Below are 16,662 nucleotides of genomic sequence, written 5' to 3' on the forward strand. Positions count from 1 at the left end.
AGAGTATATGAAGATGGCATCTGTTCTTTCGGACATGTCCGAAAGAACAGACACCATCATATATATATATATATATATATATATATATATATATATATATATAGTTAAGGCTCACCGACCATTTGACCATCTTCTGTGCGGATACACAAACAGTGCCCAAACTCTTACGGGAATCGGCAAGCAGCAGCGAGTAATGAGTGTAATGGGCAGGGACACTATGAATATAGTGCGGGACAATAAGTTGGGAATGTGGGTCTTACGGGAGGCGTGTCAGAGATAAGTCCCTGCAGTCGCACTATCCTCTGTGCCCTAGGTGGCTCAGATGGATAGAGCGTCTGCTATGTAAGCGGGAGATACCGGGTTCAAGTCTCGGTCGGGGTACACATTTTCAACTGTCCCCGTTGAGTCATATCAACGCCTGTGTGCAGCTAGGGGTATTCATTTCACGGTAAAAACAAGAGTCATGAAAATTCGTAACTTAAATAGACGGTCTTTCTCTGCGCGAGATTTGTGTGACAGAAAAGCCTACTGCAGGGATTTCACCGTATAGTTACACTATGTGATCGAAAGTATCCGTGTACCTGGCTGAAAATGACTTAGTTCGTGGCGCCCTCCATCGGTAATGCTGGAATCAATTTGGTGTTGGCCCAACCTTAGCCTTGATGACAGCTCCCACTCTCACTGGCATACGTTCAATGAGGTGCTGGGAGGTTTCTTGGGCAACCCATTCTTCACGGAGTGCTGCACTGAGGAGAGGTATCGATGTCGGTCGGTGAGGCCTGGCGCGAAGTCGACGTTCCAAAATATTCCAAAGGTGTTATACAGGATTCAGGTGAGGACTCCGTGCAGGCCAGTCCATTACAGGAATGTTATTGTCGTGTAACCACTCCGCCACAGGCCGTGCATTACGAACAGGTGCTCGATCGTGTTGAAAGATGCAATCGCCATCCCCGAATTGCTCTTCAGCAATGGGAAGTGCTTAAAACATCAATGTAGGCCTGTGTGCTGTAATAGTGCCACGCAAAACAACAAAGGGTGCAAGCCCCCTTCATAAAAGAAACGAGCACACCATAATACCACCGCCTCCGAATTTTACTGTTGGCACTGCACACGCTGGCCGATGACGTTCACCGGGCATTCGCCACACCCACACCCTGCCATCGGACCGCCACGTTGTGTACCGTGATTCGTCACTCCACACAACGTTTTTACGCTGTTCTATTGTCCAATGTTTACGGTACTTACACCAAGCGAGGCAGCCGCTCGACCATGAAATCCAAGTTTTCTCACCTCCCGGCTATCTATCATAGTACTTGCAGTGGATCCTGACGCAGTTTGGAATTCCTGTGTGATAGTCTGGATAGATGTCTGCCTATTACACATTACGACTCTCTTCCACTGTCAGCCGTCTCTGTCAGGCAACAGACGAGGTTGGCCTGTACTCTTTTGTGCTGTACGTGTCCCTTCACGTTTCCATGTCACTATCATACGGAAACAGTGGAGCTAGGGATATTTAGCAGTGTGGAAATCTCGCGTAGAGACGTATGACACCCAATCACCTGACCACGTTCGAAGTCCGTGAGTTCCGCGGAGCGCCCCATTCTGCTCTCTCAAGATGTGTAATGACTACTGAGGTCTCTGTAGGTGGCAGCACAATACATCTAATATGAAAAACGTATGTTTTGAGGGGTGTCCGGATAGTTTTGATCACATAGTGTAACTATGGAAGGCACTGAAGATATTACTTACAGTCTTCTGGTAATCTTTCAGGTGCTTCCATATCCGAATCCGAGAAAATCATTTTAGTAGAAGAACTGTCACCTGCCGAGGCATTCAACAACAGAATCCACAAAGCTATTCAAGCGCCCCATTTTCTTCTCTTCTTTCACGACGCGCCGTTCTGTATCTCGTCAGCGTTCGACAGTGATGTGTGAGAAAGCTTCGTGAATTAGTTTCAGTGCATCTAGCAGCTTAAAGGTCTTGTTACTTACCGCGACAAATCCGTTAACTTGGCTCCAGGTCAGTTCTGCTGAGTTGGAATTACGGTGGTCTGATGGCAAATGTAAAAATGCAGCATTTTTGTAGTAAGCTCAGTACTGTGAAAATTATTATTGTCCGTGCTTATACGACGCTAGTTCATTCTGGATCGTGTGAGACCTGTGCTATAAAACCAATGGACATGGTCCAAATAAAGAGTGTATGATTTCTTATTTTTATGCTAAAAATTTAATTTGTTACGTTTTCTTATTTTAAACAACCTTTATCAACAATCTTTCATAAAATATCGACAATTAAGAATTGGTATTTTCAACGAAAACTGGAATTTTGGGTGCATTACATAATTAGAAAAAGAAGACGTGCAATTTTAATTAAAATAATTATTAGATATGTGTTAATTACCATATGTTTGACGATTTTTACATCTAAAAGCTATGGGTATTCCAATTTGAACGAAAAAAGGCCAGTTCGAAATTTTAACCCTTGATCCATGGATCCTTACTGGATTACCACTCACCAACATTGCCGATTCAGCTACGCATCCATCCTCAAAAACCTCTGAAATTTAACAAATAGAGTTCCTCGAAAAAGCTGATTTTTTTTCTGTAAACTTGTGAAAAACATTAACGACAACCTGTTTCTCGCCACTTTTTAACATGGCCCTAGCCACGTGCGTGTTTCACAACGGAGTAGGAAGCAGCGTCGGATATTCTCACGCAATGCATTAAGAGAGTGACAGTCAGAACACAACAGTGTAGAAGTCTCTGCAGCTGTAGATGATTTTTTAAATAAAAACTACATAACTAAAATATGATTAAGAAAAACGTTGAATGCTGGTAGTACATTTCAATATCTTAAGGCTTCATTTACCATAACATGGTTATAAGAAATCTGATACGTAAGTGGTACCTACATCCAAGAGCGTAACAACACCAGTGAACGTGTGCTTTGACTGCTGACCGGTCATCGTACCTGGTTTGCCGGCCGCTGTGACCGAGCTGTTCTAGGCGCTGCTGCTACGGTCGCAGGTTCGAATCCTTTCTCGGGCACGGGTGTGTGTGTTATCGTTAGGTTAGTTAGATTTAAGTAGTTCTAAGTCTAGGGGACTGATGACCTCAGATGTTAAGTCCCATAGTGCTTAGAGCCATTTGAACCATTTTTGTATCTGGTTTATTCTTTTTATGAGCAAACTATTACAAGTTACATGCGTCTGATCCGGAGTTATCAACACCTGTAACGATAATGGACAAATAAATATACTTCTGCAGAACGCTTTACATTAGCAACCGACTACCCTGGAGCATGGTACTACTTGCACAGTTGCAGGTTGTCTAACCACCAGTTTACGGTGGAAACAAAAAATCGGTTTCCAATAGTTCGCATAATTGTTGATCTAATTTATAAATTTGAAATGCTGTCATAATCTGCTCACTGACAGGTATAATCTTACGTTAAAAATGTAACGCAACAAGACAAGTATTACAGCTAGATACCGTGTGTTTGTTTTGAGGCAGCACAACTGACGAGCGCAAATATTTGGACTTTATTCAGCTTTTAACTGAGGATGAGAGTACTTACCAGCTTTCAATAAACTTTATACACACTTTCAAAGCCTTAAGAAAGCATTTCTCCTGACAGCCACAACAAAATGGTGAAAGGTAAATAGTTTATCGCTTACTACATTTTCGCTGTTCGTGAAGTAAAATTCAGCATCAGACTGCCGTTTTAATTGATTACTTCTTTAGTACCCACTCTATTCGCTACACAGTTTTGTAGACGGTATTCACATATACCACTGAATGTATCTACAAAATTATGTACACTACTGGCCATTAAAATTACTACACCAAGAAGAAATGCAGATGATAAACTGGTATTCATTTAAAAAATATATTATACTAGTACTGACACGTGATTACATTTTCACGCAATTTGGGTGCATATATCCTGAGAAATCAGTATCCAGAACAACCTCCTCTGGCCTGGGCATTGACTCAAACAGAGCTTGGATGGCGTGTACAGGGACAGCTGCCCATGCAGCTTCAACACGATACCACAGTTCATCAAGAGTAGTGACTGGCGTATTTTGACGAGCCAGTTGTTCGACCACCATTGGCCAGGCGCTTTCAATTGGTGTGAGATCTGGAGAATGTGCTGGCCAGGGCAGCAGTCGACCATTTTCTGTATCCAGAAAGGCCCGTACAGGACCTGCAACATGCGGTCGCGAATTATCTTGCTGAAATGTACGGTTTCGCAGGGATCGAATGAAGGGTAGCGCCACGGCTCGTAACACATCTGAAATGTAACGTCCACTGTTCAAAGTGCCGTCAATGCGCATAAGAGGTGACCGAGACGTGTAACCAATGGCACCCCATACCATCACGCCGGGTGATACGCCAGTATGGCGATGACGAATACACGCTTCCAATGTGCGTTCACCGCGATGTCGCCAAACACGGATGCGACCATCGTGATGCTGTAAACAGAACCTGGATTCATCCGAAAAAATGACGTTTTGCCATTCGTGCACCCAGGTTCGTCATTGAGTACACCATAGCAGGCGCTCCTGTCTGTGATGCAGCGTCAAGGGTAACTGCAGCCGTGGTTTCCGAGGTGATAGTCTATGCTGCTGCAAACGTCATCGAACTGTTCGTGTTGATGGTTGTTGTCTTGCAAACGTCCCCATCTGCTGACTCAGGGATCGAGACGTGACTGCACGATCCGTTACACCATGCACATAAGATGCCTGTCGTCTCGAAAAAAATGGCTCTGAGCACTATGGGACTTAACTACTGAGGTCATCAGTCCCCTAGAACTTACAACTACTTAAATCTAACTAACCTAAGGACATCACACACATCCATGCCCGAGGGAGGATTCGAACCTGCGACCGTTGCGGTCGCGCGGTTCCAGACTGTAGCGCCTAGAACCGTTCGGCCACTCCGACCGGCGCCTGTCATCTTGACTTCTAGTGATACGAGGCCGTTGGGATCCAGCACGGCGTTCCGTATTACCCTCCTGAACCCACCGATTCCATATTCTGCTAACTGTCATTGGATCTCGACCAACGCGAGCAGCAATGTCGCGATACGATAAACCGCAATCGCGATAGGCTACAATCCGACCTTAATCCAAGTCGGAAACATGATAGTACGCATTTCTCCTCCTTACACGAGGCATCACAACAACGTTTCACCAGGCAACGCCGGTCAACTGCTGTTTGTGTATGAGAAATCGGTTGTAAACTTTCCTCATGTCAGCACGTTGTAGGTGTCGCCACCGGCTCCAACCTTGTGCGAATGCTCTGAAAAGCTAATCATTTGCATGTCGCAGCATCTTCTTCCTGTCGGTTAAATTTCGCGTCGGTAACACGCCATCTTCGTGGTGTAGCAATTTTAATGGCCAGTAGTGTAATTGTACGGCACATGCTTCAGGTGAGAAGACGTTATAAATATGGATATGCACCAAAAACTCACCCTTGTATAAAGTGGAGCGCAACTTACTCACACCGTATTCGTCGAGCGATTCATAACTACTTAGCGGCTTCGAACAAACCTTAAGTATAACATCGAATCTTTTCTAAACTTTTTCTTATTTACTAGCTTAACGTCAAATATTTGACACCTCAACTCATTTGTAAAGCAATCAGACATTTGATTCTTTAAAAAATCGTGGGTTTACTGTTTTTTTACCACTATTGTGCAACTTCACACTCTACTGGACATATCTTCATCTTAGCAACACCGTAGAAGTGTCCGTATACTCTCGCAAACAATATACTGCTCTCTTTTGAATTTCAAGCAAAAATATTTGCGGTTGGGAACATATTCTGAGTTAGCTAAAACGTTTACTTGCGTGAATCATTAGCATTATATTCTCACAGAAAGGCTACAATACCACAGAATAGTAGGCATGGCATTCTTTCCTCGCATCTGCTTGACAGAGCAGTCCGCATTAGTTCCATGCGGAGAGCTTAGCATTAGGCACTAGAAATTTGGAGTCATCACACATGGTGTACGATAGGGCTCTATTTTGGGTGCATTGTTGTTCCCAATTTACACAAACTATCTTCCACTTACATTCTCGAAAGATGCAAATTTTGTGTGTTTTGCAGATGACGCAAGGACAGGAATAAAAGAAAATAGAAGCAGTCCTCTCACCGACAAGGCGGCTAATAGAGTATTCTAAAAATTCAACAACTGACTCAAGGCGCATGGCTTTAGACTCAGTATATACAATTTAATGCATATACAGAATTCCAGGAGCTATAAACGCAAGAGGTAGATAATTGTCAACTCGAAACCCAGTTCTTGCATCTTTATAATGTAATTGTATAGTTCTATCTCAAGATCTGGCGTTAGAGCAAATAGTCTTCCTAATTTAGGAGGATCTCGACTGTCTTTCACATTTCTATTGAGGTAGTCTTTCAGTGTGCTCCATGAAACATCCATTTGCTTTGAAGCTTGGTATATAGAAACACTATTAACTTTTGCTAATTCAGCAGCTGCTAGAAGTTGCTGAACAGTATACCTGCGGTATTTTGAATGCTCCCTTGGCACGTTGTATGTGACCTGCAATAAAAGTGGGTAGGTAATTTCGTGATAATGTAAATGTAGGTAGGTAATTTCTTGATATGTCAAAACATAAATTTAGAATTACAGACGTGTATAACACACTATTAGCATTAACTTTGCTTTAGTACACTAAGCTTATATTTCGCTTACAATTCATACAATTGCACAAAATAAGAGAGTATGCAAAGACATCATTCTGATGAGTGGAATTTTCTAAGAAATTCTGTGGTGTCACCGCCAGACACCACACTTGCTAGGTGGTAGCTTAAATCGGCCGCGGTCCATTTAGTACATGTCGGACCCGCGTGTCGCCACTGTGTGATCGCAGACCGAGCGCCACCACAAGGCAGGTCTCGAGAGACGGACTAGCACTCGCCCCAGTTGTACGGACGACATTGCTAGCGACTAGACTGACGAAGCCTTCCTCTCATTTGCCGAGAGACAGTTAGAATAGCCTTCAGCTAAGTCCATGGCTACGACCTAGCAAGGCGCCATTAGCCTTACATAGTTTGATAGTTATCGTATGAAATGTCTCATCAAGAACGATGTATACAACAAGGATTAAAAGTTAAGTAATAGCAGCTACGTACTTTTCTTGCTACCATTCATTACGTATCCTGTTTCAGACCTCTATCTAGCCTAGTGAGATTACGCGTGCCTTTCGGCTACTTCAGTGTAGCGTAGCTGTCTTGTTACGCCACAACAATTCACTGTTCCCCTAAGCATTATCACGCGTAACTTATGCCACACGAGTAATTGCAATGGCTTTTTACGTTCTCTGTAACACTGACTACAATACATCGCTTACCTTCGATAGTTTCCACGTAGTATGAGAAATACACAGACGATGCGATAACCACCACGGTGTTTCGCGAAACGGCACGAAGAATGAGAAAAAGTATTGTATTGGCGACTTCAAGCATGGTGGAACAGTAATAGGCATATGGTGCCATCTTGCGGGAAGCATGGAACTGCCACAACACGGGCCAACCTTCTCCTTACATAGGGATGTCCACTGCAAACAAGCAAAAAATTATCACGGAATTACTTATACCATGAAAATATCTCCCTTTACCCTATATAATGAAAGACCCACCAGGGTAGCCGTGAGCGGTAATGCGCTGCTTCCTGGAGTCAGGTAGGCGCGCCGGCCCCAGATCGAATCCGCCTGGCGGATTAACGACGAGGGCCGGTGTGCCGGCCAGCCTGGATGTGGTTTTTAGGCGGTTTTCCACATCCCACTAGATGAATGCCAGGCTGGTCCCCACGTTCCGCCTCAATTACACGACTCACAGACATCTGAAAATGTTTGCACTATTCCATGGCTTATACTAGATGCAGACAGCTGGGATACACTAATGCCATTCCATGGGGTTCAGTGTGGTGGCAGGAAGGGCATCCGGACGCCATCTGCAACTAACGCTGCCAAATAAATAGTAACTCGGCCGACCTCACTTTGCAGCAGGACGAAGGTCGCGAGAAAGAAACCCTATATAACGAAAGATTAAGCTGCAGGTTTCTGATTCAGGAATCGTATTTGAATGTCGGTTTATGAGAAGATCGTGCGACGCTTCGTCGTAGGGGGAGAAACGTGTACCAGCAATCGACAGCGTTCAACAGTAGTTGGATGATGAACGCGTTGAGGCTTCTGTTCATGGTCGCACTGCTCGCGTTGAATGGGAATGCTATGACCGCGGACCTAACCGAATCACGCGCGCCCTGCCGGCGCTCAGCCCGGCCGCTCATGCGCGGTGGTCGGCCTTAGCTTCACGTCGCGGCCGCCGGAGGTTTATGGCGTTATCTGCGGCTGAAGTTCTCTCCTGCAGCTCCCTCTATGGCCACAAGATATAACGGGAGCACAGACCTGACGCCACAGCCACTCGCTCTTGCTCGCTAGCTGTGTTACGAGGGCAGTTCAATAAGTAATGCAACACATTTTCTTTCTCGGCCAATTTTGGTTGAAAAAACCGGAAATTTCTTGTGGAATATTTTCAAACATTCCCGCTTCGTCTCGTATAGTTTCATTGACTTCCGACAGGTGGCAGCGCTGTACGGAGCTGTTAAAATGGCGCCTGTAACGGATGTGCGTTGCAAACAACGGGCAGTGATCGAGTTTCTTTTGGCGGAAAACCAGGGCATCTCAGATATTCATAGGCGCTTGCAGAATGTCTACGGTGATCTGGCGGTGGACAAAAGCACGGTGAGTCGTTGGGCAAAGCGTGTGTCATCATCGCCGCAAGGTCAAGCAAGACTGTCTGATCTCCCGCGTGCGAGCCGGCTGTGCACAGCTGTGACTCCTGCAATGGCGGAGCGTGCGAACACACTCGTTCGAGATGATCGACGGATCGCCATCAAACAACTCAGTGCTCAACTTGACATCTCTGTTGGTAGTGCTGTCACAATTGTTCACCAGTTGGGATATTCAAAGGTTTGTTCCCGCTGGGTCCCTCTTTGTCTAACCGAACGCCATAAAGGGCAAAGGAGATCCATCTGTGCGGAATTGCTTGCTCGTCATCTGGCTGAGGGTGACAATTTCTTGTCAACGATTGTTACAGGCGATGAAACATGGGTTCATTACTTCGAACCTGAAACAAAACGGCAATGAATGGAGTGGCGCCACACCCACTCCCCTACCAAGAAAAAGTTTAAAGCCATACCCTCAGCCGGTAAAGTCATGGTTACAGTCTTCTGGGACGCTGAAGGGGTTATTCTGTTCGATGTCCTTCCCCATGGTCAAACGATCAACTCTGAAGTGTATTGTGCTACTCTTAAGAAATTGAAGAAACGACTTCAGCGTGTTCGTAGGCACAAAAATCTGAACGAACTTCTCCTTCTTCATGACAACGCAAGACCTCACACAAGTCTTCGCACCCGAGAGGAGCTCACAAAACTTCAGTGTACTGTTCTTCCTCATGCACCCTACAGCCCCGATCTCGCACCGTCGGATTTCCATATGTTTGGCCCAATGAAGGACTCACTCCATGGAAGGCACTACGCGGATGATGAAGAAGTTATTGATGCAGTACGACGTTGGCTCCGACATCGACCAGTGGAATGGTACCGTGCAGGCATACAGGCCCTCATTTCAAGGTGGCGTAAGGCCATAGCATTGAATGGAGATTACGTTGAAAAATAGTGTAGTGTAGCTAAAAGATTGGGAATAACCTGGTGTATTTCAATGCTGAATAAAACAACCCCTGTTTCAGAAACAAAATGTGTTGCATTACTTATTGAACTGCCCTCGTATTAAATAAGATAAAACAAGGAAGCACAACTAAACCGTGCCAATTGTAACATCCCACCCATCACTTATCTGGTTTTGGCATGCGTTCACCCCAGCTAATTGACTAATAGATCAACAGAGAGTGCAAAACTGCCGCAATATCGGATAACGCAAAGAAAGTAATAAGGCCCTGTGACTCCTGATTGATCTGCGGTGGCAGTGTAGACATTAATTGATTCAGAATTGATCACTTTTAATTAAAAAGGGGTGCTCATTGATGTTATATTCAGCTATTGAACACCAGATGCAAATGTTGAACATAAAATTAATTAAGAAAATGACTTGGGATTTCAACTACTTGATTGAAAACAGATGCAGTCGATTAGCACAAATTTGTTTTAACTCACGGCCTTCAATCATCACATTACATGACTCTCCTACCAGGCAGTGGTAATAAATTGCGTTTGCGTGGAGTAAAGTGTGATAACTCAAAAGTAATTCCTATCAACTGACCCAGACGTAATGCGAAGTGCGAGAAGAATGCTACAATAGACCGCCCATGAAACCCTTGTGGAAACTTTGCCGACGTGATCCAACAAATTAATCAATGGCCAGAACGGGCGCAATATCACCGAATACAGCGTGGCGGAGCGGCGTCGTTGTGCGGACGTCGGCCGACCTCATGGTGCTGCAAGGCTGCGCTCGTCTATTCACTCCTAGCTATCTTGCTCAGTACATAGCTGAACGAAAACTTCCTGTCTCCAAGTTCAATCCTTCCATTTGCTAAGTCCTAAACTGCAGAGATGCTCACTCTTTCTCAGGATAGCTGAGTAAAGAACGCCACGTCCGCACTCTAGGCAAGCTAGGAACAGAATACCTCTATGGGGACTTCTCCCAGTCCGCACTTCGCCTCGGTTTCCCCTCCAGCAAAATCACTTACACCAATTGGAGTGCAAGTTGCGTTAATTATGCATCGCTTCCCAGCGCCAACCAATGCCTGCTCTGGGAAGTGGACAAATTCCCACAAAATTTCCCTTCCTCTCAACTTCTGCTATTTAGTTCCTCCCAGGCCACCCATCAAGGTTAGCGTCTGCACAAAACACCAATTTTTCCTGAATTCTGACTCCCAGGAGAGTACTTCAAATTCCTTGGTCCTACGTTCCCATTGGAGGCTGGCGCATTTCATTCTGATTTACTTCTGACTCTGTGGACCGTGAATTCAGCATGAAGTTGCTATAGTCACGAACACGCATATTTTGGCCTCTGTTGACCGCTCCACCATAACTTTGCATGGCTTTGTCGCATTTTTCACTGAAAACAGGACGACGGACATTTATCAACAGGCATACAAGTTCTCTGTCTGCTTCCCGGTACACCAGCATGGGGTCAACCACCCACTCACTGTCACTCATCTTACGGCAGCTGGAGGCCGTGCCCCGTTACCACTTTCTCAGAGCTTGAGCCACCGTAAGCTGCCTATTGTTGCTTCCCTTTGCCACTCCCCAGCCGGCCACGTTCAACTCTGAATACTTCCCTGGGATAAACTAGCCTCCAGTAAATCGACGCGTTTCCACAAAGTTTTTCATGTCGTGTGAATTAGTTTAAAACCATCACCCGACATTAATTATTCCAATACGTCCATACTATACCCTCTACAAGATGCATTGTGCCTTGTCAGCCATTTTTGTTCAGCCCTACTGTTCGCTCAACGTGAGTTAGGTGATCTTTAATGACTTCATGTAAGGGGCATAGTTCTTGCCATCTTATACAATGTACAAACGAAAGTCCTGTGTGCACAGACATTTATTTAAAAAGTAACATCATAGCCTCAAGTAACTCTGGTTATGAAAGGTATGGGCTCTTTTCGAAATTTCAGATTTTTCGAGAACGTTCATCTTCTAGCCTTTTTTTACGTCTCGCAAAATATCGAAATCATTTAGGGATTGTGAGCAATTGCGAAAAGTGTCCAAATTTTGCTCGAAGGGAGAATATTTTGTAAGTTGCCTTGTTTTGTTAAAAGATTCTCATTATAAAGGTACGCCCCATTTGGACAATATAGTGTGTGTCACATTCAAGGCACTTAATTTTATATACTCCCAACCTCAAGAAGGGGAAAGACTTAGGTTCCTCATTGCGAGGAAGCAGGAACTGTGTTCCCACATTTCTAGACAACACAATTTGTACCTTAGTATTACTAAACAGGTTGGCCAAGTCATAACAAAAGGAACCCAAAAAGCGAATAGCTAAACCCACATCAGTGTCAACCGTCTGTAATTGTGAACCCATGGGATTAAGCTCCGCTCGATCCTGGTATTCGTTATATAAACGATGGACCAAAGATACACTAAAACCATTTTTGTGTGCTCTATACAAAGGATTGTTGTTGCCGACTGAAAAACTTAACTCGTAATTCCTAGAGTGGCTTGATGTAAGTAGTAGGGAGTTGGGGTTATGAGGACACTTTTGATATCAAATGTATATGCAAATTAATTAAATTGATCATTTATCATCCCCACCCAGGCCCACCCCCGCTCACTCACCCCCAGCCCCAACCTCAAACACACCCACCCCCACCCCTGCATGACATCATGTATTTTTCTTAGCCTACATGTCTGCCCCAGTCCCCTCCTCCCACTGACCCATCCCCTCCTCTTCGCCCTCCTCTCCACCCCCCTCCCCCACCCTACCCCTTTGGTGGGAGTTCTGGAGGGAATTTCGAATTTTGGCGGGAATTTCTTTGTCCCAGGCCTGTGCTGACATTCCACCCCCCCACCCCCCACCCCCCACCCCCCTGCCCGGCACCTAGGATTTGGCGAGAAATTAAAACTGGTGCTGCGCTTTCTGGGTCTCGAATCCTGGTCCTCCTGGGCAGAAAGTCCAAGTGCACCCCCTTCCCCCCCTGACACAATTAAAATACCAGAGGCGCTTGGCATTGACGGGAAATTAAAAATGGCGGTGCCGTTCCTGGGACTTGAACAATGATTGTACTGGATTGGAAGTCCAAGTGCACCCCTCCCCCTCCCAATACATGGAAAATGTCCAGATGCAGAGAGGAAGTTTAGGTTAGTGTACTTTTTTGATCGGGAAAATGAAGTTAAAATCGGTCCTAATTACATAATTAATCATAAAATCGGGTCAATTATACAACTACATGCACAGCCCTACAAAAGGATGGCATAAAAACGCAATACAGATCAAAAACTGACAGTACCATACAACTGGTGTCATCCTGCTGGGAAAAAATTTCGCAATACCATTCGAAACTAACGACAGACACACTCAAACTCTACCCTACACCTACAGGCTGGTGAGAAAAGGGCAGGGATGTAATGTACTACCTTTATTCTTTATGGCAGGAACTATGTTCAATTTACGAGATGCTCCTGTTGGACAGAGAGGAGTTTAAAAAGTAAGCATACAGTATCTATCGTTGTTTGACGTCGGAGTTCGCTACAGACACCTGCTCAAAAACCACCTACAGCCCATGTAACTGATCCCAATACATGATACCGCAACTGATGGAAAAAAATGCGTCACAGTTTTAATTACACTTCGAAATTGTTGTGAAAAAGCCAGCATTCGTAATGAATGGGTCATAAAGGAGCACATGTACTGGGGAAAATCGTTGTCCTAAAAGACTGCAGAGGAGGTGGTCATTGAACGCGTGTTCTCCTCAGTAGGCATCCACAGACTGCGGAAAATTGAGGCCCTCTTCCTGCCTCCCTCGACCCCCAACAACCTACTACCGGACATTAAATCGCCGGCTGCTCAACCGAGCATCTCGTAGATTTTCTGTGCCCTTGCTGCCCGCCCATTGCTTCCAGCCCTCTATGGCTGCTGCCCACACTCGGTTTTCCACCATCAGGCCGCCGCCTTAAAGCGACGCTCCTATGCCAACACAATAGCATGTACAGTCAACTAAACAGTAGGAGATAAAAGGACGGCCGCCTCAAGTGCAACTTGTCTGTCTAAAATATAGTGACAGACCCCCACACGCCAGCCCCTGGACAGAGAGCGGCTGTGTCCGGCAACCCTCACAGCAGACATGGCCCCCTCTCCTTCTCCTGCAGCATCCTGCCGTCTGGCGATGAGGAACTATTGTATTTGATGTCAACGCATCTATAATCAAACATCTATTTAAAAAAGCAAAGCACAATTGCGACGATGATTGTTCTGTTGGCAGAAGAGCCAACGCAGTGTTACTAGTGGAGGCCGAAATGCACGCATTTTAGCTCACGCAGGCTGGCGTCAGGAGGGAAGAACTATACTGACGTGAGGTCTGGAACATGCTAAGGAATTAGAATTCAGAAAGCGGACGTAATTAGTTTGATCCTTAACTTTAATCAATTAATGATGAACGTCGCTCTTGACGGTACATGATGCACAATATTATCTGTTCAGAATACATTCATACTAACTGAATATGGCGCCTTGCTAGGTCGTAGCAAATGACGTAGCTGAAGGCTATGCTAAACTGTCGTCTCTGCAAATAAGAGCATATGTAGAGACAGTGAACCATCGCTAGCAAAGTCGGCTGTACAACTGGGGCGAGTGCTAGGGAGTCTCTCTAGACTAGACCTGCCGTGTGGCGGCGCTCGGTCTGCAATCACTGATAGTGGCGACACGCGGGTCCGACGTATACTAACGGACCGCGGCCGATTTAAAGCCTACCACCTAGCAAGTGTGGTGTCTGGCGGTGACACCACAATGATAAATGTCCTCTTTCCATGAAAATTGGCTCAGTCCTTTTAGTTTTATGAGCAAAATTGGTATCGCTTTTACAGTCAATTGCAGGATACAGTCCGAAACTCTTTTATTTTGCGACATCCAGCGAAGTGTACTGCCGCCGATTACAGATGACCAAGAGAGACATGTCCACCAACTATAAAATCAGGATAAAAAACTTCGATCATTTTGCTGCGAAGATTACTGATCACCGCAGAATGTCCCCATTATTTCGAAATCGTCATCAGAGTAAAGAAAAAGCGATAATTTAAACTCCACAGAGAAGAAAAAATCTATGTTAAGCAATTCCTTCGAGCTTGTTGAACAAATTACAGACCTGGAGCATCTCTTGCGTTCATTGTCTGTAAATAAACTGTCATGCACGTGAAATACCATTAGAGACTACAATATTTCAGAACATTGGCTCACATGTCCGAAAAAAACCCATTCGTTTTACGTTTCACAACAACAAGCTATATTAATCAGTACATAGTTGTTTGTACACTATGAGAGGTCCCCTTTTACCAGTGCGATGCTATATCATACTAGCGTTTGCGAAACAAATCGTGAGAGCCTGTCTCACCCTGTGTAGGTGGGAGATTGTAATTTCGTTAAAAGAAATCGCCACAACGAAAAAAAAGGATGTCAAGCCTCATTCTGTGGCGCTCTAGCCATCTCTTCCACCCGCAAGATGGCACATCATTGATATCAATTTGATGGGCTAATTAATCATAAGAATCACTTTGCATGGCGAGTAATTTTTTTTTCAGCAGTTGCATTACACTCGCCAAGTAGGACAACTGGGAATCCTTGGAGGGAACACGATGTTCTTTTCGAGGGACACTCTTGAGGAATGCCGTCTGAAGCTGACCACAGAGGGATTCTACAGCCCACATTTCGCGTAAGGACCGCGCTATTAAAAACACGATCATATTCGCCTATGTTACCATCACCCTGCATAATAAGCGCTCTTGAATCTACAGGCACACACTAGTCGCTGATAGTGTTACACTTTCAGGCAGAAATTCTGTCCAAAAAGCTGTCTGCAGTTCGGAATCCAGTCTATCCATTCCACAACATATTTGCGTTTACAGTCACTGGTGAATCATATTCGTGCCACTCTCGTATCTCGAAACGAGTCACCTTTTTTCGAACCTATCTGCCAAGCATCCCAAAAGCCAAGAACACCAGCGCTTTTTTGTAGACAGTCCCTCTTCATCTCGTAACTGGTCCTAAGTCACTGCTCTGCCCTCCCTGCAGCTTACTCCATGTGAGTGTCCCAATTTAAGTCTGACCTGTATGGAAGTCAGAGGGCGCTATATCTAAGACCTTCTGCATCCTTTGGGGAAACAGCACGAGCTGAGTTAATGCGACAGCAGCGTGTTTTGAGTACTCGATAGAAATGGGAACATTGTGTCGTAGCTCAGCCAACCGTGTAAAGTGTGTAAGGCCAGCGCCAAACGAAGCTTTCCCTTGCAACACGAGGTAGTAGAAGAGATAGTACAACCAGTTAAGGTGATGTTTCTTGTTGGGCAAATTGCGAAGACTACACATCATACTTGGCACGGAGGAAGGACGAAGATTTTGCTACTGCATTGCAACACATCTCCAAACTACATGGGGGTGCTGCAGTTCCAATGTGACGCCCAATTGTCTACAAGGCACTGTGCAATCTGGTCTTAGCTCAATCATAGTGTAAGCTGTGCGTGCATTGACTGCACTGGATCCTGTTAATGTCCGGCTACGTAGGGAACATTTGCAGCCATTCATGCACTCCGTTCCCAGACAACGTTGGAATTTTTATGGATGACAACGCGCCATATCATCAGGTCACAGTTGTTCGCAGTTAGTCTGAAGAACGTTATGGACAGTTCGAACGAATGTTTTGCCACCCAGATTTGCCGACATGAATCCCATCGGACATGTACGGGACGTAATCAAGAGGTAACGGCAAAACTTTAGCAGCTAAGAAAGACTATACAGGCAGCGTGCCTCAATATTTTTGCAGGACACTTCAGCGATGTGTTGAGGCCATGCCACGTCGAATTGCTGCACTGTTTCTTCTTTTAGTGTTCACCCCTGAGGTTGGTTTGCAGCAGAGCACCATTACTCTCTTCTGTCTGCCTTCCTCTTCATTGTCAC

The sequence above is a fragment of the Schistocerca piceifrons genome, chromosome 1, assembly GCF_021461385.2.
Source record: "Schistocerca piceifrons isolate TAMUIC-IGC-003096 chromosome 1, iqSchPice1.1, whole genome shotgun sequence".
Classification (NCBI taxonomy): Eukaryota; Metazoa; Arthropoda; class Insecta; order Orthoptera; family Acrididae; genus Schistocerca; species Schistocerca piceifrons.